Here is a 24,544-nt window from a genome sequence, read left to right as displayed (position 1 = left end):
ACAGGGGTCTTCTATCTACTGGCTCTCTCCCCAGATAGCCACAGCAGATCTGAAGCCAGGAGCCAGGAGCTCCTTCCAGGTCTCCCACGTAGGTGCAGGTGCCCAAGGCCTTGGGCCATTCTCTGCTGCTTTCCCAGGCACATTAGCAGAGAGCTGGATTGGAAGTGGAGCAGCTGGGATTCGAACCAGCACCCATATGGGATGCAGGTGCTGTAGGTAGGGGCTTTAACCCACTGCGCCACAGCGCCGACTCTATTGTTTTTCCGAAGTACAGCTTATGGATTACAATGGCTCCCCCCACCATAACTTCCCTCCCACCTGCAACTCTGCCCTTTCCCGCTCCCTCTGCCCTTCCATTCACATCAAGATTCATTTTCAATTCTCTTTATATACAGAAGATCAGTTCAGTATATATTAGGTAACGATTTCAACAGTTTGCCCCCATATAGCAACACAAAGTGAAAAAAATACTGCTGAAGTACTAGTTATAGCATTCGTGCTTTCTAAGCCTCTTGCCCCGTGTCCGTTGTTCACTCCCTTGTGTTCAAATAAAGCTAGGTTATTGAGAGGCGGAGTGTAAGGGGGGGGGGGGAGAAAAAAAAAAAGCGCGACGGCTGCGCTGTGCGCCTGCGCTGTGGCGGCGGCGGTGCCCGGCGGGGAGCGGGTCCGGAGCGGGCCGCCGGACCCAAAACTGAGGGGGGCGTCCGGGGCGTCAGGGAGCTCCCTCGCCGGGCCGGCGGCGGCCTGATGGAGTAAGAGGGGTCGTCTGCGGATGTGAGTACCGCGGCGCCGGCCCGCGTGGAGCGTGTGGGAACCCGAGGGTCCTGGTGGTCTGCCCCGAGCGAGGCTGCGGGGCTGTGAGACGCGGCCGGGGCTGTGCGCCCGTAGGCGGCGGCGCTGAGGCGGCCGGCGGGCCCCTCTGCCGGAGCCGCGCGGGCTGGCGGGGCGGGCAGGGCTTCTGGCTGCGGGCTGCACGTTCCCGCGGAGGCGCTCCGACTCCTCTGCTAGTCCCAGAAGGGAACGTGGTTGCAAAGCCTTCCCTTAAGGGCAGGCCGCTGACCTTCCTCGGCCCCGGCTGAGGCAGGGGATCCTGGACCCCGGTGCGGAAAGGCAGGGGGATCCCCCTCGGCCTCTCGTGACTGGCTCCATTCTTTGCCCCCTTCGGTCTGCTGTCCTTGAAATAGCAGCTGATTATGGCGTGTTTACTATGTGTCCGTTTAATATTTAATACTGATCTTGGTACGTAGTTACGGAGGGGAAATGCTTGGCCCCCCACCCCACTCCCACCCCCACCCATTCAGTTTAATCATGTCTGTGCGTCAGATTAAGCCATCTTGGCAAGTTTGAGATTTCCACGTCCCTTAGCAATTTGGGACTGCCGTGCTACTCGAGGAAGTTCTTCTCTTACCTAGCAAGTGAGTGTTTTAGCCACCATAATGGTTTACACCGAGATTTTAAAGCCACGAATGACTTCTGAGTTCTGACTAAGAGCTTGGGTACTGTTTCACATCCCATGGGGAATCTTGAAAATTGTTTGAGCCCCGTTCTGAAGTTTGGTGAAGTGCAAGATACCATTCAGATTCAGCTAGTGTTTGTTTAGCACCAAACACACTCAGGTGTGTCCCAAAAAACTTATGAGATACGTGTAATGGAAGATGTAGCATATACAGACAGTGGTGCTGAGATTCCGAAGGTGATTTGTTGAGGGTTGTTGCTAATCTAGCCAGAGGAAGCGGTGAAATTCACCTAATAGGATCTGGAAGCTTATCTTTTTACTGTTATGCCAGCTTATAGATTCTCAGTACTTGTGCTAGGAAAGCAAACTGTGTTACAAGTTTCGAACTCTTGAATCTGGAAAATGGTGGGGCCTTTAGTTAGAGATTTCTTACTAGATGTTTTGTTGCGATGGTTTTTTGAAGAGAATTTAAAAATGGCCTGGAAGGAGATTGAGGGTTAAAGGAATCTGATCTGGCTGGTTCAGAACCAGTTGCTTTGGTTAAAAAGAAGATAATTAAAAACTGAATGGTGATTATTGTACATCTAGATTTGAGCGCGTGAAGTCCGAAGGGTTACTCCATCAGGGAAGCAAAGATGCTGGAGAACCTGGTTCTGGAACCAGGAATGGCTCATGAGATGTATACAGATTGTGTGTTTTGTAGTTGGAGTATCTTATTGGGAAGTTACAGGCAGACAGGTTATATAGAATAACTAAACTTTTGTTTGGCACAATCACTAATTGAAACCTTAGAGTGAATGTGTGTGAGTTATTTTAAATATGAAAGAGACTGTCAAGAAATAACAGTTACCAGGTGTTCATCAGGAGAGGACTGGTTAAATTACGCATTTAGAATGAGTTAGCTCTATATATTAATGTTGGTATCCAAAACAGGTTACACTTTCCAACCATTGTGGTTTTCAGAAAAAATAGTGCTGCATATAGAATATCTTTAGAAAGTAATCAAATTCATAAAGATAGAAAGGAGTTGAATGATGGTTGCTGGAGACTAGAGGAGGCAGAAATAGAGTGTTATTCTTTAACAGATGTAGAGCTTAGCTTTACAAGATGAAATACTTATGGAGATGGATGGTATATTAAATACATCATAAGTGTATTTAATGGTATTACACTGTTAGTGGAAGATGGAATTAAAAGATAAACTTATCTTGGTGTAGTTAATTTTTGAAATCCAAAAGCTCATGGAAATACGTTCAGTGAAATTTCGAAGACTTTTTTTGCACCAAAATAAACTTTTAAGTCTTTAGCATTAACCTAATGAAGTACCCTCGTATATTTATTTATTAAGATTTTTATTTATTTATCTGTTTGAGAAGTAGAGTTACAGACAATGAGAGAGAGACAGAGAGAGAAAGGTCTTCCATCCACCAGTTCACTTCCCAAATGGCCACAACAGCTGGAGCTGGGCTGATCTGAAGCTAGGAGCCAGGAGCTTCCTCCCTGTCTCCCACATGAGTGCAGGGGCCCAAGGGCTTGGGCCATCTTCCACTGCTTTCCCAGGCCATAGCAGAGAGCTGGATTAGAAGAGGAGCAGCCAGGACTAGAACCAGCACACATATGCCAGGGCTGCAGGTAGAGGATTAACTCCCTGTGCCACAGTGCCCACCCCTTGTATATTTAAAAATGGTAAATATTATGTTATGTTTATTTTAAGTGCAATGAAAAGTTGAAAAAAAATCTCGGAATATTTAAGAAACTGGTAAGTGTGGCTAGAGGTAGCAGTGCCTGGGAAAAAGTAGGAGGAGGGTAATTTTTTCTATAAGCATTTTTTTTTTAAAGATTTATTTCTGTGAGAGGCAGAGTAACAGAGAGAAGGAGAGGAAGAGAGCAAGGTCTTCCATCCGCGGGTTCACTCCCCAAATGGCTGCAATGGCTGAAACTAGACTGGTCCAAAGCCAGGAGCCTATAGCTACTCTGGGTTTCCTATGTGGGTACAGTGTCCCAAGCATTTGAGCCATCTTCCACTGCTTTCCCAGGCACGTTAATAGGGAGCTGGACCAGAAATGGAGCAGCTGGGACTCAGACATCCATATGGGATGCTGGCACTGCAGACAGTGGCTTAGCCTACTACGCCATAGTACTGGCCCCTCTCTATAAGCCTTTTTATTTTACATTTCATTATGAAAGCTTTTATAAAACCAGAAAAGTAGAAATATAGTATATGAACCCCTGTAAATCTGTCACTCAGATTTTAAAGTCTGTCACTATTTTGCTATACTGCATTTACTTTTTTTAAATATTTATTTTATTTATTTGAAAGGCAGAGTTACAGAGAGGCAGAGGCAGAGAAAGAAAGAGGTCTTCCATCTGATGGTTCACTCCCCAGATGGCTGCAATGGCTGGAGCTGTGCTGATCCGAAGCCAGGAGCCAGGAGCTTCCTCTGGGTCTCCCATGTGGGTGCAGGGACCCAAGGACTTAGGCCATCTTCCGCTGTGTTCCTAGGCCATAGCAGAGAGCTGAATTGGAAGTGGAAGCAACCTGGTTTTGAACTGGCACCCATATGGGATGCTGGCACAGCAGGCGGCGGCTTTACCCGCTACACCACAGCACCGGCCCCTTGCATTTACTTTTTTTTTTTTTTTTTTGACAGGCAGAGTGGTCAGTGAGAGAGAGAGAGAGAGACAGAGAGAAAGGTCTTCCTTTTGCCGTTGGTTCACCCTCCAATGGCCGGCGCAGCCAGCCCAAGCACTTGGGCCATCCTCCACTGCACTCCCGGGCCATAGCAGAGAGCTGGCCCGGAAGAGGGGCAACCGGGACAGAATCCGGCGCCCTGACCGGGACTAGAACCCGTTGTGCCGGCGTCGCTAGGCGAAGGATTAGCCCATTGAGCCGTGGCGCCGGCCTGCATTTACTTTTATTCCTGACATTTTACCCCCAAATATATATTTGAAATATATATATATATTTTAAAGATTTTATTTATTTTATTTGAGAGTTAGAGTTACAGACAGTGAGAGGGAGAGACAGAGAGAAAGATCTTCCTTCCATTGGTTTACTCCCTAAATGGCCGCAACTGCTGGAGCTGCGCCCATTCGAAGCCAGGAGCCAGGTGCTGTTTCCTGGTCTCCCACATGGGTGCAGGGGCCCAAGGACTTGGGCCATCTTCCACTGCTTTCCCAGGCCATAGTGGAGAGCTGGACTGGAAGTGGAATAGCCAGGGCTAGAACTGGCACTCATATGGGGTGCCAGCGCCACAGGCGGAGAATTAACCTGTGTGACGATGCCGGCCCTAAAATATACTTCATTTATTTGAAAGGCAGAGAGAGAGAAATGGAGAGATAGAGATCTCTCATCTGTTGGGTCATCCCCCAAATTCCCAGAATAGCAAGGACTTGACAGGCCAGAACCAGGAGCTTGGAACCCAATCCAGGTCTCCTATAGGGGTGACAGGACCCAAGTACATCTCTCACTATTAAAATTTCTCCAAATTGTTCCTTTTTTAAAAACAGTTTGATCCAATTTCCAATACAAGGCCACACATTGTACTTGATTGTTTTGGATCTTGAAGACTCTTAATCTTGAACTTACCTTTTCCCCCTCCTCTCTTTTTCTTATTCCTCCCGCTCTACCCCCCCACCCAATAACTTTTTGAAAAGACCAGGTCAGTTATCTAGATGTATTTGTTTGATTTCTGGTGCTTTCATTTAACTTGTGGCTACAGCCTGGAAGCTAGAGTGAAACACTTTATCAGATTCAAGTTAAGAGCTTGAGGTACGATATCATAAACCCTGCTTTAGTGATGCTGACAGTGATTAGTGGGGTCAGGAGATGAATCTGAGTCCCTGGTTAAATTGTATGTCTCCCTAGAAAACTAGCACAAGTTCTTTTTTATTTTTTATAGTTTGAAAGACTAGTATAACTTATTTGAATTACAAATGATTGTCTTTGAAAAGAGAAAGCTTACTCTAAGAAATTGCTTTCAAAAAAATAAAAGAGAGAGGCCCTCGCTGTGGTTTAGCCGGTAAAGCCATCACCTGCAGTGCCAGCATTCAATATGGGTGCAGGTTCAAATTCCGGCTGCTGCACTTTCAATCCAGCTCCCTGCTAATGCACCTGGGAAAGCAGTAGAAGATGCCCTAAGTGCTTGGGCCGCTGTACCCACATGGGAGACCTAGAAGAATCTCCTGGCTCCTGGCTTCAGATCAGCCCAGCTCTGGCCTCAGCCATTTGGAGAGTGAACCAGTAGATGGAAGATGTCTCTTAAACTCTGCCTCTCAAGTAAATAATTAAATATTTAAAAACTAAAATAAGAGAAAAAGAAAAAGTCTGTGATGGACATTCCCACTTTTCTAGAGGAGGAATTTGAAGTTTGGAGAGATAAAGATTTATTCAAGGTAATAGACTTATGAAATATTTTTGTCTAAGTCCAAGTTTTTTGCTTTTTCTAACGTACTTGTAAACTGTAAATTGATGATATTAAGTGCAAAATTATTATTACTCTAGTAGTTATGCTACCTGTACCTTCTTTGTATCCTTTTAGACAGGTAATCAGTGTATAACAAAATTAGAATTTTAAGAGTCTCAGTAAACCAAGATTGATCTCTGTAATGCGAAAATCTGAGATTACCCATTCTGAAAGTTCAGATGTGAAAGTCAAACCTCTTGGGTGGGCTGTTTCTGGTCCAGCTCCCTGCTAATACGCCTGGGAAGGCAGCAGAGAATGGCCCAGGTGCTTAGGCCCCTGCATCCACATGGCATACCTGGCTGGAGCTCCTGGCTCCTGGCTCCTGGCTCCTGGCTTCGGCCTGGCCATTGCAGCCATTTAGGGAGTGAACCATCCGGAACTTGTCTGCCTGCTTCTGCCTCTCCCTCTCCCTCTCTCTCTGTAACTCTTCCTTTCAAATAAATAAATAAATTTTTTAAAAGAAAAACTCTTAATTATTGGAGTTCTAAAAAGTTTTCATACCTGGAACCATCATGCTGTCTTTTTTTTTTTTTTTTTTTTTTTTTGACAGGTAGAGTTACAGACAGTGAAAGAGAGAGACAGAGAGAAAGGTCTTCCTTCCGTTGGCTCACTCCCCAAATGGCCACTAAGGCCGGCACTGCGCTGATCCGAAGCCAGGAGCCAGGTGCTTCTTCCTGATCTCCCATGCGGGTATAGGGGCCCAAGCACTTGGGCCATCTTCTACTGCTTTCCCAGGCCAGAGCAGAGAGCTGGATCGGAAGTGGAGCAGCCAGGTCTCCAGCTGGCACCCATATGGGATGCCGGCACTTCAGGTCAGGGTGTTAACCTGCTGTGCCACAGCACTGGCCCCAAGTGGGCTAATTTTTAAGTTGATAATTTTGTATGGCCTGTAAATGATGCTATAAATATCCAAATGGCCCTTGGCAGAAAAAAGGTTCCCACCCCACGTGTAACCTAAAATAATATTGTTGAACATTATATTCCACTTTTTATTATTTGTTTCTATTCCAGACATCTTTGTTAATTTGTTCTACAAGTAATAGCTAGTCTGTTAGATGATTTGTCAGCTAACAGGAATAAAATGATGAATAACGGCATTCAGACCAGTCGTCATGGAGCTTATAGTCTGCTGGGACAGGTTTTCATCAAATAATTATACTAAGTACATTAAATATTTAGTAGATGCCTACTTACATGGGTTTACTAATTTATTCCTCATAATAGTGCTAGGATATTATATTGTTTTTATTTTATAGATCTGGAAACTGAGGCACAGAAGATTAACTCATCTGCTCAAGCTCACACAGACTATTACCAGGCAGTCTGGTTTCTGAGGTCTTGTCTGGTTACTGAGGTCTTGTTACCCTAATGCAGTAGTTACCAGTGAGTTTAGGATCATGTCCCAAAGAGATCTAAAAATTATGTTTTTTTGTTTTCAGTCTGAGAGGATAACATGGCAGTGGATTAGACAACAGGAATGTTGGGTATCCTGTGATGTAGAGTGAAAAGCTTGTTCAACATCTTGCATCACTTTCTGTTTTTAAAAAATTAATTTTTAGGGGCCGACTGCCTGTGGTGCCAGCATCCCATATGGGCGCCGGTTAGAGTCCCGGCTGCTCTTCTTCTGACCCAGCTCTCTGCTTTGGGTCTGGGAAAGCAGTGAAGGATGGCTCAAGTTCTTGGGCCCCTACACCTGCATGGGAGACCCGGAGGAAGCTCTTGGCTCCAGGCTTCAGATCAGCCCAGTTCCAGCCATTGCAGCCATTTGGGGAGTAAACTAGTGGCTGAAAGACCTTTCTCTGTCTCTCCCTCTTTCTGTCTGTAACTCTACTTCTCAAATAAATAAATAAAAATCTTTCAAAAATTAATTTTTAGAGAGCTGGCATTATTGCACAGCAGGTTAAGCTGCCAGTTGAGATGCTGGTATCCTGAACTGGAGTGCTGGCTTGAGTTCCAGCAGCTGCCTTGTTTCTGGTCCAGCTTCCTGCTAATGTGCCTGGGAAGGCAGCAGAAGATGGTCAGTACTTGAGTCCATGCTACCCACGTGGGAGACCAGGATGGAGTTCCTGGCTCCTGGCTTTGGTCTGGCCCAGCCCTGGCTGTTGTAGGTATATGGGGAGTGAATTAGTAGATGGAAGATCCTCTCTTGTTTCTCCCTCTCTATTACTTTGCCTTTGCAATAAATAATGTTTTTAATATCTTTAAATTGACAAAAATTACATATTATGTACAACATATGTATTTGTTATGGGATGGCTAGATAGAGCTAATTTACCTATGCATTACCTCATGTACTTCTAACTTTTGATGGTGAGAACATTTTTTTTTTATATTTATACATATTTATTTTATTTATTTAAAAGACAGCATAACAGGAAGAAAGAAAGAGAGAGAGAGAGAGAGAGAGACAGGGGTCTTCTATCTACTGGCTCTCTCCCCAGATAGCCACAGCAGATCTGAAGCCAGGAGCCAGGAGCTCCTTCCAGGTCTCCCACGTAGGTGCAGGTGCCCAAGGCCTTGGGCCATTCTCTGCTGCTTTCCCAGGCACATTAGCAGAGAGCTGGATTGGAAGTGGAGCAGCTGGGATTCGAACCAGCACCCATATGGGATGCAGGTGCTGTAGGTAGGGGCTTTAACCCACTGCGCCACAGCGCCGACTCTATTGTTTTTCCGAAGTACAGCTTATGGATTACAATGGCTCCCCCCACCATAACTTCCCTCCCACCTGCAACTCTGCCCTTTCCCGCTCCCTCTGCCCTTCCATTCACATCAAGATTCATTTTCAATTCTCTTTATATACAGAAGATCAGTTTAGTATATATTAAGTAAAGATTTCAACAGTTTGCCCCCACATAGCAACACAAAGTGAAAAATACTGTTGGAGTACTAGTTATAGCATTAAATCACAATGTACAGCACATTAAGGACAGAGATCCTACATGATATTTTTTTAAAAATTGATTAATTTTCTATGCTATTTCCAATTTCACACCAAGTTTTTCTTTCATTTTCAATTATCTTTATATACAGAAGATCAGTTCAGTATATACTAAGTAAAGATTTCATCAGTTTGCACCCACACAGAAACACAAAGTGTAAAAATACTGTTTCAGTATTAGTTATAGTATTACTTCACATTGGACAACACATTAACGACAGATCCCACATGAGACATAAGTACACAGTGACTCCTGTTATTGACTTAACAATTTGACACTCTTGTTTATGGTGTCAGTAATCTCCCTAGGCTCTAGTCATGAGTTGCCAAGGCTATGGAAGCCTTTAGGGTTCGCCGACTTCGATTCCGACAGGGTCATAGTCAAAGTGGAAGTTCTCTCCTCCCTTCAGAGAAAGGTACCTCCTTCTTTGATGGCCCCGTTCTTTCCAATGGTGAGAACATTTAAATATTGTATCATTTTCTAATTTCCCAAGGGATGTTCAGATAGGTAAAAAGCCTGTTTATAATTATCTAAGCCTAGTTACAAAGTTGTTTTACATATAAACACAATATTTTTTACATGGAGCCTAGCTTTCTTGTAAATCAAGAAGTTGTAGGGGCCGGTGTTGTGGTATGGTTAGTTAAACTGCTGCCTGCAATACCGGCATCCCATATGGGTGCCATTTTATGTCCAGTTGCTCTGCTTCCTGATCCAGCTGCCTGCTAATGTGCCTGGAAAAGCAGCAGAAGATGGACCAAGTCCTAGGGCCCCTGCCACCCATGTGAGGGATCCCGATGAAGCTCCAGAGGTTCCTGGCTTTAGCCTGGCCTGGCCCTGGCTAATGCAGCCATTTGGGGAATGAACCAGTGGATGGAAGATATTCTCTGTCCCTCCCCCTCTAATTCTCTATAACTCTGCCTTTCAAGTAAATAAAAATAAATCTTTAAAAAATAGTTGTGCTTTCTTTAGCTCTGAAAGATTATCAAGAGTAGATCATTATAGTATTTTGGAAAATCATATCACAGACCACAATGCTTTGTGTGTGTGTGTTTACAGTGTACGGGGGGAGTGGTGTGTGGTGCTGTGGCATAGCGGTTAAAGCTGCCGCATACAGTGCCATTATCCCATATGACTGCCAGGTTGGTTCAAGACCAGGTTGCTTCCACTTGCAATCCAGCTCTTTGCTAATGGCCTGGGAAAGCAGTGGAAGATGGCCCAAGTACTTGGGCCTGCAACTGCATGGGAGACCTGGAAGAAGCTCCTTGCTTCGGATCGACCCAGCTCTGGTCGTTGCAGCCATTTGGGGAGTGAACCAGTGGATGGAAGATGCTTGCTCTTGCTCACTCTCTCTCTCTGCCTCTGCCTCTCAGTAACTCTACTTTTCAAATAAATAAATAAATCTTTTAAAAAAATACCTCTGGGTTTTTTTTGTTTTGTTTTTAAAGAATTTGTTTGTTTATTTGAAAGGCAGAGTGACAGAGAGAGAGAGAGAGAGAAAAAAGATCTTCCACCTGCTAGTTCATTCTCCAAGTGGCTGCAGTGACTGAGGCTGGGCCAGGCTGAAGCCAGGAGATAAGAACTCCATCTGGGTCTCCACCTGCCTTCCCAGGGGCCTTAGCAGGGAGCTGGATTGGAAGTGGAGCAGCTGAGACTTCAACAGGTGCTTAAAAATGTGTTTATCAGTCTGTTTTTATAGTTAATCACATTCATAGACTATGTCTTCTGCATAAACATGCCTAAGCATTTATTGGGGAATATATATCTTCAGAATAAATTGTTTTCCTTTTTTGTGTGTGTTATGAATGGCACTTTATGTTAGTACTTTTTAAGCTCTATGGCAGTGTTTTGTTTTTGTTTTTTATTTTTTAATTTCAAAGGCAGAGAAAAAGAGGGAGACAGAAAGATCTTTCATCAGCATGTTGACTCTCCAAATGCTTGCATCAGCCAGGCCTGGGCCAAGCTGAAGCCAGGAACTCCATCTGGGTCTTCCACATGGGTGACAGGAATCTCAGTAATTTGGCCATCTGTGCGTTAGCAGGAAGTGTACATTAGCAGGAAGCTGGAATTGGACCTGAAGTCAGGATTCAAACTGAGATATGAGATGTGACCATCCCAAGTAGCGTCTTAACTGCTGTACTAAATTTGAGCCCCTATATTGATGTTTAAAATTTTACATGTATATAGTAGCTTTGAATTTCATTTCAGAAATGATAAGGAGGTTTTATAAAATATTTACAATAAAAAGAGGATGTAAAATATGTTTAAAGAAAAATACTTTGTGCTGATATGTGCACTGGGGATTGTTATATGTAAATGGAAATTTCCATAATTTGTTAGGAAAAATTGGTTCTGATGTGGTTGAGAATTGTTGCTGTACTGCCTGCCTCAGAAATAGTCACACTGTGATAAGTGCTGTAAAGAAAGGACTGGATTTTAGGATAGCAGTGCACAGTGAGGGAGTATGGCCTAGTCTGGGGGATGAGGGAGTGCTTCCCTGGGCAATTGACAATTTGGATTGGGATTTGATAGATGAGTAGTTAACGGGATGAAAGGGGGCCAGATTCCGGGGAGAAGGACCAGCATATGAAAAAGCAGTAAGATGAGGGAGTACGGTAGATGAGAATGCCATTTTCTCTGGAGCAGAGGTCTGTGGGGAAAGTAGCTGACGCCTATGTATAAACGTTAGCAAAGATCATGTCGAGTAGGTCTTGTAAGGCCTTGAGATATTTTGGTTTATATTTTAAAAGATTGGGTACCGGCCGGCGCCGTGGCTCAACAGGCTAATCCTCCGCCTTGCGGCGCTGGCACACCAGGTTCTAGTCCCAGTCGGGGCACCGGATTCTGTCCCCGTTGCCCCTCTTCCAGGCCAGCTCCCTGCTGTGGCCAGGGAGTGTAGTGGAGGATGGCCCAGGTCCTTGGGCCCTGCACCCCATGGGAGACCAGGAGAAGCACCTGGCTCCTGCCTTCGGATCAGCGCTGTGCGCTGGCCGCAGTGCGCCGGCTGCGGCGGCCATTGGAGGGTGAACCAGCGGCTAAGGAAGACCTTTCTCTCTGTCTCTCTCTCTCTCTCACTGTCCACTCTGCCTGTCAAAAAAAAAAAAAAAAAAAAAAAAAAAGATTGGGTACCATTGAGGGGCTTTTAAAAGTGGAGGACTAAATTGTAAAGCATAACCATATATCGGAGTGGCTTTTTCAGTGTCTGATTGAGGGAAGCATAAAGCATAGAAGTGCATGTTTAGATGGAGGTGCCATAAAACTGAAGTCAGCTGGAAGCTGAGCCATTTCATAAAGGGCAGCTGGCATTTAAGTTGCCCAGATCCCAGCTCTTTGTCACTAAACCTAGGCCGCCACTTCTTCCCCAGGATTAAGGATATGCCTTCTTTGCTAAATCCCATCAGCTTGGATTCCCTGGAGCCCTTCATGTAGGCTAGCGACACTCAAAAGCATAAATGTGGGAATCCAATTCTTATCGTGACTGAGTAAGCTCCTACTGGCAGACCTTTCCTGCAGGTAACAACTGTCGTATCTGGGCATAAATCCCATAAAACTATCCAAATTACAAAAGGGTGATGAAAACCAAGCATATTTTAGAGAGGAATACACACAGGAACTAATGGGTTAGTATGGAACCTGATTTCAAGCTCAAAGATAAAGTACAGAGACTAACCCTAAAATACTCACATGTTGGGATAATGTAGGAAAGAATCTTAAATAAGTATGTATTAGTAAAGCAAAGGAAAATATGGCAGATGAACATTCTAGACAGAAAAATGTAATATCTGAAATAAACAGTCACACTGTACGAACATAACAGCAGGAAGAGGACAGTAGAAGGAAGAATGCATGAGGTGAAGGATAAAATTAAATTATTAATAGTGAAGAGCAACAGAATGGGAGGAAAAAGAAAACAGATTCTCAATAACCTGAGGACAGCATAAAAAAACCCAGCACATATAATTGGAATCCTTGATAGAGGAGAAAAAATGAGGAAGAAAAAGATATTTGAAAATGTCATGAAAGACATGAATCAAGTTCAATAAGCTTGGCAAAAGATGAAGCAAACTATGGTTGGATCCTGCACAGACGAACTGCTGAAAGCCACTAATGGGAGTCTAGAAAGCAACTAAATAAAACAGCACATAGGGGCTGGTGCTATGGAACAGCGGGTTAACGCCCTGGCCTGAAGCGCTGGCATCCCAAATGGGCGCCAGTTCTAGTCCCAGCTTCTCTTCCGATCCAGCTCTCTGCTGTGGCCTGGGAAAGCAGTAGAAGATGGCCCAAGTCCTTGGGCCCCTGTACCCACATGGGAGACCCAGAAGAAGCTCCTGGCTTTGGATCGGCGCAGCTCTGGCCGTTGTGGGCATTTGGGGAGTGAGCCAGCAGATGGAAGACCTCTCTCTCTCTCTCTCTCTCTCTCTCTCTCTCTCTGCCTCTCTCTGCCTCTCTTCTCTCTGTGTAACTCTTTGACTTTTTTTTTTTTTAATTTATTTGACAGGTAGAGTTATAGACAGTGAGAGAGACAAAGAGAAAGGTCTTCCTTCCGTTGGTTCACTCCCCAAATGGCTGCCACAACTGTCACTGTACAGATCCAAAGCCTGGAGCCAGGTGCTTCCTCCTGGTCTCCCATGCGGGTACAGGGGCCCAAGCACCTGGGCCATCCTCCACTGCCCTCCCAGGCCACAGCAGAGAGCTGGACTGGAAGAAGAGCAACTGGGGCTAGAACCCGGTGCCCATATAGGATGCCAGTGCCACAAGTGGAAGATTAACCAAGTGAGTCATGGCAACGGCCCCACTCTCTGACTTTCAAATAAATAAAATCTTAAAAAAAAAAATACATGACATACAGGGAAACAGTTTTATTCACCACTGGCTCATTATTAGAAACAGTGAAGTCTAAGGCCGGCGCCGTGGCTCACTAGGCTAATCCTCCGCCTTGTGGCGCCGGCACACCGGGTTCTAGTCCCGGTCGGGGCGCCAGATTCTGTCCCGGTTGCCCCTCTTCCAGGCCAGCTCTCTGCTATGGCCCGGAGTGCAGTGGAGGATGGCCTAAGTACTTGGGCCCTGCACCTGCATGGGAGACCAGGAGAAGCACCTGGCTCCTGCCTGTGGATCAGCGCAGTGCGCCGGCTATAGCTCGCCGGCCGCGGCGGCCATTGGAGGGTGAACCAACAGCTAAAGGAAGACCTTTCTCTCTGTCTCTCACTGTCCACTCTGCCTGTCCAAAAAAAAAAAAAGAAAAGAAAAAAAGAACCAGTGAAGTCTAGAAGAGATGAGAGAATCTTTAAAGACTGCAAGAAAATCTGATAATTCCAGATTCAACAGACTTGCCTTCAGAAACAAAGGTGAAATAAATGTTTTAAGATTTTGTGGTCCACGTTGCGACATAGCAGTTTGGGCTACCACCTGTGATGCGGGTATCATCCTGTATGGGCACCAGTTAGAGTCCCTGCTGCTCTACTTCTGATCCAGCTCCCTAGAAAAGCAGTAGAGGATGGCCCAAGTGTGTAGGCACCTGTAACCATGTAAGAGACCTGGAGGAGGCTTCTGGCTTTGGCCTAGCTCAGCCCCAGCCATTGTGGTCATTTGCGGAGTGAACTAGTGGATGGAAGATTTCTCCCTCTCTCTTTAACTTTATCATTCAAATAAATGAATAAATCTTTAGAAGGAAAAAAATATATATATATATACACATATAAAAGAACCAAAAGAATTCATTGCTAGCCCATCAGTACTTCAAGAAATGTTAAAGGAAGTTCTTCAGGGTAAGGAAAAATGATATGAGATAGAAATTTGGATTTTTAGAAAGGAGTGAAGATCTGAAATGGTAAACATCTGTATATAAAAGATCTTTTTCCTTTAAATTTCTAAAAAATATAAATATGTTTTTAACCACACACACAAAATTCATTATGTGGGATTCATGACATCCCATAGTTACAAAACATATATTGTGAAGCATAGGATGGGCCTGTATGATTGTAACTTACTGCTTTAAGTGGTACCTTGTTAACACCAAGTACAGTGTAAATGGTTAGGATGTGTGTGTTGTAATTTCTGCAGTAACTACTAAGGGGAAGATGATGTAAAGAAGTTTAAAACAGCCCTATATAGACTGTTGAGGAAGAGTTCTCTTAGTTTTTTTTTTTTTAGTCCATTTGTCCTTTTTTTCCTTTTTTCTTCTTTTCCTTTCTTGTATAAAACAGGAGGGGGAGGAGACTGGGTGGGAGGGCGAGTACAACGGGAAGAATTATTATGTTCATAATGTATTTATGAGATACATACAAATTAAAAAAAATAATAAAGTGTTAAAAAGCTTGTAAAATTAAAGTGATGGAATGGAAAAAAAAAAAAAGTGATGGAATGGGCAGCGGTTAAGATGCCTACCTGCATCCCATATTGCAGTGCCTAGATTTGAGGTCCATTCTGTTTCCCATTCTACCTTATTAATATACACTTCAAGGGCCGGCGCCGTGATGCAGTAGGTTAATCCTCTGCCTGTGGTGCCTGCATCCCATATGGGTGCTGGGTTCTTTCTAGTCCCGGTTGCTCCTCTTCCAATCCAGCTCTCTGCTGTGGCCTGGGAAGGCAGTGGAGGATGGCCCAAGTGCTTGGGCCCTGTACCCGCATGGGAGACCAGGAGGAAGCACCTGGCTCCTGGCTTTGCATCAAGTGTAGCTCTGGCCGTTGTGGGCATTTGGGGAGTGAACCAACAGAAGGAAGACCTTTTTCTCTGTCTTTCTCTCTCACTGTCTGTAACTCTACCTCTCAAATAAGTAAATGAGTAAATAATATGTACTTCAGGAGGCAGCAGGAGATGGCTCAAGTGATCACCCACCTAGGAGACTTGAATTGAGTTCCTAGCTCCTGGCTTTGGCCTGTCCTGAAACCTAGTTTGGGAAATGAACCAGCAGATAAGAGCCTTCTGTCTCTCTCTGCTTTTTAAAAAAATAAAATGTTTTAAGAAACATTAAAATGAATAATGCCAAAGCAAACAGGAACAGTATAGCTTTTAAAAACAAAGGAGATAAAAATAGTAAAATGGTAGTCAAATCCAGCCATATTGATATTTTATTTACTGCAACACTTACTCTGATTCAGTGTATAAAAATAAATGGCCAGATGCCTGCCTTGTGATGCACCAGGTTAAGCTGCTTGTAATTGTAGCATCTGGAGTGCTAGTTTGAGTCTTGGCTGCTCTGCTTCCAATCCAGTTTCCTGCCGATGCTCCTGGAAACGCAGTAGATAATGGCCCAAGTACTTGGACCTCTGCCACCCACGTTAGAGACTTGGACAGAATTCATGGTTCCTGGCTTTGGCCTGCTGCAGCTCTGGCTGTTGTTGCCATTTGGAGAACAAACCAGTGGATGGAAGATCCCCTAAATAGAGAATCTTTTTTTTATATAGAAACAGATGTCTGGCTGGCGCTGCAGCTCAATAGGCTAATCCTCCACCTTGCGGCGCCGGCACACCAGGTTCTAGTCCCAGTCGGGGCGCCGGATTCTGTCCTGGTTGCCCCTCTTCCAGGCCAGCTCTTTGCTGTGGCCAGGGAGTGCAGTGGAGGATGGCCCAAGTGCTTGGGCCCTGCACCCCATGGGAGACCAAGATAAGCACCTGGCTCCTGGCTTCGGATCAGTGCGGTGCGCCAGCCGCGGCAGCCATTGGAGGGTGAACCAACGGCAAAAGGAAGACCTTTCTCTCTGTCTCTCTCTCTCTCTCACTGTCCACTCTGCCTGTCCAAAAAAAAAAAAAAAAAAAAAGGCTAAAAATAAGTGCATGGAATAAATATACCTTACTAACAGTAAGCATAAAAAAGATGGAATGGCTATATTCATAACAAATAAAGTAAACTTCAAGATAAAGATTATTGCTAGAGTTAAAGTCGTCATTTTGTAATTATAAAAGGATCAGTTCATCAGGAAGACATAACAGTCATAGATCTTTGTGCCTGATATCAGAGCTTCAAAATACATCAAGCAAAAATGAATACAAATGAATACAATTAAGGGAAGAAATAGACAATTTGCAATTGTAGTTAAAGTGTAACACCTTTTTTAAAAGATTTATTTTTTCATTTATTTGAAAGGCAGAGTTACAGAGGGGCAGAGGCAGAGAGAGAAAAATTTTCCATCTGCTGGTTCACTCCCCAAGTGGCTGTAATGGCTGAGACTGGGCAGATTTGAAGCCAGGAGCCACACGGATGCAGAGGACAAGGACTTGGGCCATCTGCTTTCCCAGACCATAGCAGAGAGCTGGATCAGAAGTGGAGCAGGTGGGACTCAAACAGGTACCGATATGCAATGCTGGCAGGTGGTGGCTTTACCCACTGTGCCATAGTGCCAGCCCCAAAGTGTAACATTCTTAACAACTGTTAGGTAACTAACAAATTCACTGTAGATATTTATCAGCCAAGAGCTGCAGAATACACATTTTTTTTTCCCCCAAGTATACATATAGACCAAATGTTGGGCTGTGAATCAGTTCTCAAAAAATTCATTATTGAAATCATCTTTTTTACTATCATAGGATTAAATTAGACCAAGACTGGTGGAAAAGCCACAGATACTTGGAAATTTAGTGGAGCTTTTGAATAATCAAGGAGTCAAATTAGAAATCACAAATTAGAACTATTTTGAACTGAATGACGGTGAAAATACAACATCACAGTGTGTGGGATAACTCACAGCCAAAGAGCAGCCAAAGGATGTGGTGTGCTGGATGGAATACTGAAAGAGGAAATATGTTCTAGGTGAAAATCGAGGACATTATGACTGTTTTTTGGTTTTTTAAAGATTTATTTATTTATTTGAAAGTCAGAGTTACACAGAGAGAGAAGGAGAGGCAGAGAAAGAAAAAGAGAGGTCTTCTATCAGCTGGTTCACTCTCTAGTTGGCCACAATGGCCAGAGCTGCACCGATCCAAAAGCCGTGAGCCAGGAGCTTCTTCTGGGTCTCCCACATGGATGCTTGGGCCCGAGGACTTGGGCCACCTTCCTCTACTTTCCCAGACCATAGCAGAGAGCTGGACATGAACAGCCGGGACACGAACCAGTGCCCATATGGGATGCCTGCACTGCAGGCAGTGGCTTTTACCCACTATGCCATAGCGCCGACCCCGAGGACATTATGACTTTAACAATAGTGTATCAATATTGGTTTATTATGACAAATTACACGAATATATGTATGCAGCTTTACCCACTATGCCACAGCACTGGCCCCAATCTAAAACTTTTTAAAGAAAATGTTTATTATAAATTACTACAAAAATTTGTTGGATGCAGCTAAAGCAGCGTTTACAAGGAAGTTTATAGCTTTGAGCATATTTATTAGGAAAAAGATCTAATGATAGTGACCTAAGTTACACCTTAAGAAGTTAGTAAGTGAGAACACAATAAACCCAAGTGGATAGAAGGAAGATAAAGACAACAGAATACAAAAAGACAAACATAAACAGAATTATAAAGTTGATTCTTTGAAAAGATCAGCAATATTGATAAACCCATAAATTTACTAATACCAGGAATGAAAAGGCTTTATTCCTACCGAGCTTATAGGATCATGAGGGAATATTATAAACAACTTTTTGCCAACAAATTTGACAATAGGATAGTTTCTTGAAGATGCCAATGTACTAAAACTGTTACATCCTGGAATAAAATCTGAGTAAGCTTTATTTGTTAAAGAAATAGAATTAATTTTTTTTAAAGATTTACTTATTTATTTGGAAGGCAGAGTTAGAGAGAGAGATATCTTCCATCTGCTGGTTCTCTCCCCAAATGGCCCCTATGGCCAGGGCTGAGCCAGGAGCTTCTTCCTGGTCTCCTCTATGGGTGGCATGGACCATCTTCCTCTGCTTTTCCAGGCACATTAGCAGGGAGCTGAAATTACAAGTGGAACAGCCAGGAAGTGAACTGGTACCATATGGGATGCCGGCTTTACAGTCAGTGGCTTAACCTACTACACCACAACGCTGGCTTCAGGAATTAATAGCTTTTAAAAACTTCCCCACAAAGAAAACTCTTGGCCACAATGGACTTGCTGATGAATTATGTCAGATATTTAAAGAGTTAACATCAACTTTATTTAAACTTTCAGAAAATAGACAAGGAAGAAACTCTCATTTCAGAAGGCCATTATATCCCTGATAACCAAAACCTGATTAAGATATTATAAAATAAAAATAGAATTATAAAACAGTACCTTACTCTAGGTATAATAGTAGCAAATCCAACAAAATATGTAAAGGATAATATATCATGATTATTTGACTAAGAATAGAGGGATAGATACCTGATAGGGCAAGTATGGTAAAATCCAGGTGGTAGATATAGGAGTGTTTGCTGAAATTCTTTGAGTATTCTGTGATAGAAATTTTTCAAAATACCATATAGGGAGAAAAATTGAAGGAGCATTATGATCAGGTTTGCATTTCTAGATAGATTACTTATGTTGCAATGTATGGAGTTTGGGGAGTGCAAGATTACATGAAAGTAGTTTGATGGGGCTGGCACTGTGGTGCAGGAGGTTAATCCTCCACCTGTGGCATTGGCATCCCATATGGGCGCCAGTTCTAATCCCAGCTATTCCTCTTCCTATCCAGCTCTGCTATGGCCTGGGAAAGCTGTGGGAGATGGCCTGAACTCTTGGGCCCCAGTACCTGTGTGGGAGACCTGGAAGAGCTCCTGGCTCCTGGCTTCGGATTGGCCCAGCTCCGGCTGATGTGGCCATTTGGGTAGAGAACCAATGGATGGAAGACCTTTTCTCTCTGTCTCTCCCTCTGACTGACTGTAACTTTGCCTCTCAAATAAATAAAATTAAAAAAAAAAAAAAAAGTAGTTTGAGAAGGGGCCATTTAGGAGGGTGGAGAGTGTTATATAGCTATTCTTTGTAGAATGGTGATTTCAAAGTAAATTTGAGCTCTTGGAAAATTCCCAAGCTGTTGGAATCTTGAACTTTGAACAGATTTTTTATTTTATTTATGTGAGAGGCAGAGAGACATGGAGCTCCCATTAGCTGGTTCATTCACCAGATGTTCACAGTGTCTAGGGCTGAGCCAAGCTGAAGCTGGAAGTCACATTTATCTCATGGGTAGTAGGACCCAAGTGCATCACCTGCTGCCTCCCGGGGTTTCCATAGCAGGAAGTTGGATTTGGAGGGGAACCAGGACTTGAACCCAGACGCTGTGATAGGGGATGCAGGCATCCTGACTGGCTTCCTAACTGCTAAATGCCTGCCTGCCTTGAACACATTTTGGCTTAGTATATTTTTTATAACATGCTTACTGAGATGTTTGGATATATCACTTCCACGTATACAGTATGCACATAAGTTTTTAGTAAACATGAGACTATTGGTATTTACGAAGATAGGCTGGAGATTTTTGTAAATTCCAAAATTTCAAATACCGCTATAGCAACACACATATTCCTCTTTAGATAAAACATGTGATGATGTTTTTAGAGACTTAATGAATCATTTTTTTAAAAATACAGAACAAAAGAATATAAAAAAGGCTATATTAAACTTACACCATTACCATGTTGTAGTCATCTTTGAACTTAAAAGATTCTATAAAAAGCAGAAATAATGATGATGACTGCTTTTAGTCATGCATGCACAAAAATGGATGAAGATTATCAAATATACTGTTAACAATGAGATGAGGGGCTGGCACTGTAGTGGAGCGGGTAAAGCTGCCACCTACAGTGAGGGCATCCTAGCATCCTGGTTGCTCCATTTCTGATCCAGCTCCCTGTTAATGCACCTAGGAAAGCAGTAGAAGATGGCACTGGTGGAAGAAGTACCTAGGCTCTTGCACCCATGTGGGAGACACGGATGAAGCTCTTGGCAGCTGCCTTTGGCCTCACCCATTCCTGACCTTTTTTTGGCCATTTTGGGAGTGAACAAGCAGATCGAAGATTGATCTCTCTGCCTCTCCCCTGTAGCTCTGACTTCCAAATAAATCTTGAAAAAAAAAAAAAAAAAAGACAAAACAATGGAGAGCAACAGATCTTTTTGAGAAAAATATTGGATAGTCAATGGGGCTCATCCATTGACTTGCAGTGGTTATAATTCACATGATAAGCCAGCGCTGTGGCTTAACAGGCTAATCCTCCGTCTTGCGGCGCCGGCACACCGGGTTCTAGTCCCGGTCGGGGCACCGATCCTGTCCTGGTTGCCCCTCTTCCAGGCCAGCTCTCTGCTGCGGCCAGGGAGTGCAGTGGAGGATGGCCCAAGTCCTTGGGCCCTGCACCCCATGGGAGACCAGGATAGGCACCTGGCTCCTGCCATCGGATCAGCGCGGTGCGCCGGCCGCAGCGCGCCTACCGCGGCGGCCATTGGAGGGTGAACCAACGGCAAAACGGAAGACCTTTCTCTCTGTCTCTCTCTCTCACTATCCACTCTGCCTGTCAAAAATTAAAAAAAAAAAAAAATTCATATGATAATTTTTTTTTTTTTTAAATTTTTGACAGGCAGAGTGGATAGTGAGAGAGAGAGACAGAGAGAAAGGTCTTCCGTTTTGCCGTTGGTTCACCCTCCAATGGCCGCTGCGGCCGGCGCATCTTGCTGATCCGAAGCCAGGAGCCAGGTACTTCTCCTGGTCTCCCATGGGGTGCAGGGCCCAAGCACTTGGGCCATCCTCCACTGCACTCCCGGGCCATAGCAGAGAGCTGGCCTGGAAGAGGGGCAACCAGGATAGAATCCGGTGCCCCAACCAGGACTAGAACCTGGTGTGCCGGCGCCGCAAGGTGGAGGATTAGCCTGTTAAGCCACAGCGCCAGCTGATAAATTTTTAAATTATGGTGTAGACCTTTCAGGAAATATGTTTGGGAAATAAATGTATTATTAACTATTAAATAAATGCCCCCTGCTATCACACAGTTAAAGTTTTGAACTTGGTACAAGTTGTCTTTGGACTGAAAACTGACACATGATTATTTTTGCTAGTACTTTCATTTGTTAGGGTCACTGTTATTCCAGCCTCTTTCTGGATTATTTTTCCCACTAGGGCATACTACTTGCCAAATTGCAGAATTGAATAAAGAATCGGAACCTGATGCTAGTGCTAATTCTGAGTTAAAGAATCTGACTGTGATCTGTCCTATTTCCTTGTCTCATGGTGGGGATTATGAACAGCTTCATTTGCAGGAGCCTGGGCTTCTGCCTATTAAATCATGAATGCCTTTTCCTGAGTCACATCCTGAACTTCCTGTCTTCTTGTGCTTACTGAAAAGAGTGGTTGATATATACAATCTTGCTAAAGAGTAGTTGGTACATACAATCTTGCAAAAGAGTGTTAGGGGGAATTCTGGTGAGTAAAACACCTATAAATTTATGTTCAGTCAAAGATACTAGGTATAGGAAACCCCTAGTCACTTGCCTTCAGAAGGAAGGATCTGCCATGTCAGAGGTAGCAAATATGACAGTTACCTAGTATAAGCCTTGGAAGTTCTGGTTGTGGATTAATCTGTTCAGAAATACTTCCCTACCTCTTTGTTGTCATCCTCGTAAAACTTCTTGCAATTTTGTGATTATGGCCACTAAGCAAAGTGAGGACCTCCCAGAAGTCAATCATATCTCTGCTTCTCAACCCACGGGCAAGCTAGGTTTAGTGGCAAAAACTGTATATGAACCTTGTCTCCCGGTTGCGCTGTCCTGGTCACCAGAAATCCTTAAATTTTATCAGGTATTAAGGTAGAGGCACAGAAAGCAGAATTGAAACTGGTATTCAAAACAGATTCTAACCCAAGTACCAGTCTTCCTACCACCCCCATCAAACCAGTAGTTAGGCTTTTTTTCCTTCAGTGTTTGACAGCATGGTATTGTCATGCATTGGCTTACTTACTTAGGTCGAAGTTTAAAATTAGTATGAGTCTTAGGAGATACAATATACAAAAGACAGATCCTTTCCTCATAGTAAAGTTAGGGAGATCATACATACCTAACGTCAAACAGCCTGTTTTCTACTTACTTTACAGGTCGTTTTAACAATAAAGGAGGATAATGTGCCAGTGTTTCAGTTAAAGTTCTTTGACACCAAAAGTTATTTTCAAGCCTTGAGTTACATAATAAATATTAGGAGAACTTTTTTTTTTTTTAAACAGTTGTGTTAATCTGGATATTTCTCATCCCCTCCCACTGTTTCCTTAGTCTAAGTCATTGCCATTCCCCTCGCCCCCTTTTAAGATTTATTTATTTATTTGAAAGGCAGAGTTACAGAGAGATATACACAGAGAGAGGTCTTCCATCTACTAGTTCATTTTCCAAAGCTAATCTGAAACCAGGAATCCAGAGCTTCTTGCAAGTTTCCCACACAGGTGCAGGGACCCAAGGACTTGGACCATCTTCTATTGCTTTCCCAGGCCACAGCAGATAACTGGATTGGAAGTGGGGCAGCTGTGGCTTGAACCAGCACCCTTAGGGGATACCAGCACTGCAGGCAGTGACTTTACCCACTATGCCACAGTGCCAGCCCCTAGAAGAGTATTCTGATACAGATGTTTGAGATGGACCACAAGTGTTAAGAAATAGTGGTTACTTCAAAAGCTCCTTCTGACCAGTTTGTCACTTTGGAGTGATGACTTAGGTGTGAGGATGGAGAGAGCATAATGAAGTACAGAATGGGTCTCTGGAGATTTTTTTTTTTAAAGATTTTTTTATTTATTTGAAAGGCAGAGTTACAGAGAGGCAGAGGCAGAGAGAGAGGTTTTCATCTACTGATTCACTTCCCAGATGGCTGTAATGACCAGAGCTGCACCAATATGAAGCCAGAAGCCAAGATTTTCTTCCAGGTCTCCCATGTGGGTGCAGAGGCCCAAGGGCTTAGGTTATCTTCTACTGCTTTCCCAGGCCATAGCAGAGAGCTGGATTAGAAGTGGAGCAGCCGGAACTTGAACTGGTGCCCGTATGAGATGCCAGCACTGCAGGTGGCAGCTTTACCCACTATGCCACAGTGCCGGCCCCTTTGGAGATTCTAACACAGTAGTTCCACTCTGTCTGCACACCGCTATTTCCTTTTTATTAATAAGCTGTGTGGGGTGATTCTGATGTACCAGTTTGGATTTAGAACTTGTTTATATATTGAGGGTAGGAGTCAAGGCAAGAAGCGGGAGTGAATGAAACCATTGGGTGAAAAAAAAAAAAAAAAAGAAACCATTGGGTGAAGAGAGAATAGATGTAGGGTCATGGAAGTTTATCACACTGGAGGAAGAGAACAAAAATAAAAAACAACTCTATCAGAACTTGATGCCTTAGCGTGAGAGTTTGAAAGAAAATAAGACATTAATAGATATAGCTTTGCCTAGAGAAGATGGTAATTGTATTGGCAGAAGAATAATTAGAACATTAAGAAAAAGTAATTATAGTTTTTAGAATATTATTAGGTCTAAAAAATATCACTCACTTCTTACAGTTTGGAGAAAAGTTGAAAGAATTCATGGAGGGTATTTTTAATTGATGTGCTGGGAGTTGTTAAGTGGTTAAGGTGAGGACAGCAGTGGTTGAATTGCTTATTTACTTTCTCACTTGAGTGTTATGTAACCTCTCTGTCACCTTGGTTGAGATCCCTAAAGCTAGAGGCTTGGTATTTCCTTGACTTCTAATCTTTTTAAGGCTTTTAAATGGAGCACTGTTTCCCATTTAAAAGACTGAGCTTACTTCATTATTTTGGAAAGCTCAATGGAA

At 43.6% G+C, this 24,544-nt stretch overlaps 1 protein-coding gene across 2 annotated transcripts in view; it reads left to right on the top strand.

Moving 5' to 3' along the window:
• Window positions 1-649: 649 nt before the first annotated feature.
• ZNF106 (zinc finger protein 106) overlaps window positions 650-24,544 on the top strand; it is an 87,574-nt gene continuing 63,679 nt past the window's right edge. The window contains exon 1 of one of the 2 annotated variants that reach the window (XM_062205712.1): window positions 650-774. The gene's annotated coding sequence lies outside the window, so the exon portion shown is untranslated. Of the gene's footprint in view, window positions 775-16,981; window positions 17,131-24,544 lie in introns of those variants that run through there. The other variant, XM_062205713.1, reaches the window with a different exon arrangement.

Source organism: Lepus europaeus, chromosome 11 (genome assembly GCF_033115175.1).
Source record: "Lepus europaeus isolate LE1 chromosome 11, mLepTim1.pri, whole genome shotgun sequence".
Taxonomy (NCBI): domain Eukaryota; kingdom Metazoa; phylum Chordata; class Mammalia; order Lagomorpha; family Leporidae; genus Lepus; species Lepus europaeus.
The sequence above is the reverse complement of the archived record's forward strand: the minus strand, read 5'-3'. Positions and strand labels throughout refer to the sequence as shown.